This window comes from Amblyomma maculatum, chromosome 1 (genome assembly GCF_055883805.1).
Source record: "Amblyomma maculatum isolate TAMU_Amacu chromosome 1, ASM5588380v1, whole genome shotgun sequence".
NCBI lineage: Eukaryota > Metazoa > Arthropoda > Arachnida > Ixodida > Ixodidae > Amblyomma > Amblyomma maculatum.
Window position 1 is genome coordinate 131,251,470 of NC_139344.1, and position 2,362 is coordinate 131,253,831.

The 2,362-nt window shown below is 48.1% G+C and overlaps 1 pseudogene; it reads left to right on the forward strand.

Moving 5' to 3' along the window:
* The first annotated feature begins 311 nt into the window (after positions 1 to 311).
* LOC146203929 (uncharacterized) lies at positions 312 to 1,881 on the forward strand (annotated as a pseudogene).
* Positions 1,882 to 2,362: the final 481 nt, after the last annotated feature.

A 2,362-nucleotide genomic window follows, 5' to 3' on the forward strand; every position in this document is an offset into this window, starting at 1 on the left:
GCGGAACAATGGGAGGGTCTGCTGACCAGCAGTGAGCTCACGGCCCAAAGGGCACTGGTGCGGCACGCCTGCGAAGCAGCAAGACTCAGCGGTGCCCTGGAATGGGGGCGCCGACCTTGTGAAGAGGCCGAAGATATGAAGACATCGGCCCGCTGCTAAAACCAGAAATTTTTAGAGCAATAAATGTTTTTCTCTCTCTCTCTCTCTCTCAAAGGTAATCGGTTCACTAGCAAGAAGGGCAGTGAGAAACCGGCACGACTAAGTGCAAGCTTCACAAAACTTTGTGAGAGGATCAGTAGTGATTCCTTTGATGTAGACGGGGCAAGTACGACTGGCTACCGTCTAATCGACTTCGCTCTTCTCCGCAGTTTCTTGCAAGATGTTGCTGTGTGTAAAAAGTGCAACAAGGGTGCAATAATACTGGAAAAAGCTATTGACAGGCAAAGCGGTTTGGCATCCTCCATAAATTTCGCCTGCAGCGAGTGCGATGCTCTCAGTGTGCTTGAGACATCAAGGCGTATTGCTGGCAACGTCTTTGAAGTAAATCAAAGGTTCGTTTATGCCCTTCGCACCTGCGGCAAAGGTTTGGCATCTGGTCGCATCATGTGTGCTGTGCTCAATCTACCGCCACCGCCAACAAAGTTTGCATCGTACAACGCGAGGCTTCTTTGTGCATCTACGACCGCTGTGAGTAATAGCATGGCAAAAGCTGCCGAAGAACTGAAGAAAGAGGCCTTCGCCTCTGATGGAGAGCTGGAAACTGCGGTCACAGTGGATGGAACGTGGATGAAGCGGGGTTATTCTTCACTACATGGCGTCATAGCAGCGATATCAGCCGACACTGGAAAAGTGCTCGACTTTGAAGTAGAGTCTCAGTTTTGCCACATGTGTGCCCGCAATCTTCACACAGATGACAACTTGAATGAATGTAAAGTTACCTACGATGGGCCATCTGGTGGAATGGAATCTGCTGGAGCAGTAAAAATCTTTGGGCGCTCTGTTGAAAAGCACCAACTAATGTACACAAGTTACATTGGTGATGGAGACAGTAAGGCGTACATTTCTGTAAGAGACTCGCAGCCATACGAGAAGGCCATAGGAAAACATGAATGTGTAGGACATGTCCAGAAGCGAATGGGCACAAGGCTCAGGAACATCAAGAAGAATGAGAAGGGGAAAAAGCTTGCCGATGGTCTACCACTTTCCGGGAAAGGGCGCCTCACAGAAAAGGACATTGACTCCCTTCAGGTTTACTATGGCAAAGCTATTCGGGGAAATACAGGCAGTCTGGATAATATGAGACGAGCGGTGTGAGCGATATACTTTCATAAGTTATCCACAGATATCAAGCCCCACCATGGACTCTGCCCAAAGGGACCCTCTTCATGGTGTGGGTATAACCGCAGCCTTGTTGAGAGAAGCCTTGAGACCTACTCCCACAAAAGCTACCTTCCTGAGGCCGTGATGGACATCATCAAGCCAGTGTTCAAGGCGTTGTCAGATCCAGGTCTTCTGAGCAAATGTCTTCACGGACGAACACAGAACACCAATGAGTCGCTGAACCAACTCATCTAGTGTCGTTGCCCTAAGACAACATTTGTCAGTGCTGACACCTTGAGGACAGCAGCTAACGATGCTGTATCCTACTACAATGATGGTAACTCTGCAAGAAAAGCTGTTCTAGAGGCTCTTGGAATTGTTCCAGGTGTGTCTTGTGATGTTACCCTCGACAGAATGGACAAAGAGCGCGTTGACAGGGCAGAATTGTATGACTCTGCCGAGAGCAAGAAAACACGACGGGTAAAAAGGAACTCTAAGAAGGGTTTTGGAGACACCTGCAAGAATGTCAGCCGTGAAATGTATTCTCCTGGGGAATTTTGAGCATGCATGAGAAGTATGCAAACATAAAGCTTCATTTTTCTCAAATTGTGTTTTTTGCAAGTTCCTCAAATTCAATGTACTTTTTCTCAGAAAATATTCATCGGATTTCAGTGAAACTTTGCCCACATGTGCATTAGCCAGTCCTAAATATTCGGAACTAAAAAAATTGCAGATGATATGAATGATAACACTGGAAAAAAATTACCTTCTCCCACCCTGTCTACTCAAGAAGCAGCAACTTACCGTCGCCTGCAAACTAATACCGTTATTACGTACACAATTTCTCTACCCCTCCCTTCCCCTGACCCTTGACCTGACTGCCCACATTGCGGTGAGCGGTGGCGCGCCTGTGCCAAGTTACCTAAAGCCCCTCAATAAAGTTACTCCTTCTTTAAGCCCTCTCCCCCACCCCTGCATAGAAGATTGGGAGGCCGCCCTGCAGGACTCCTTCTCGGAACGCCAGCAATGACTGGCTCGCCGC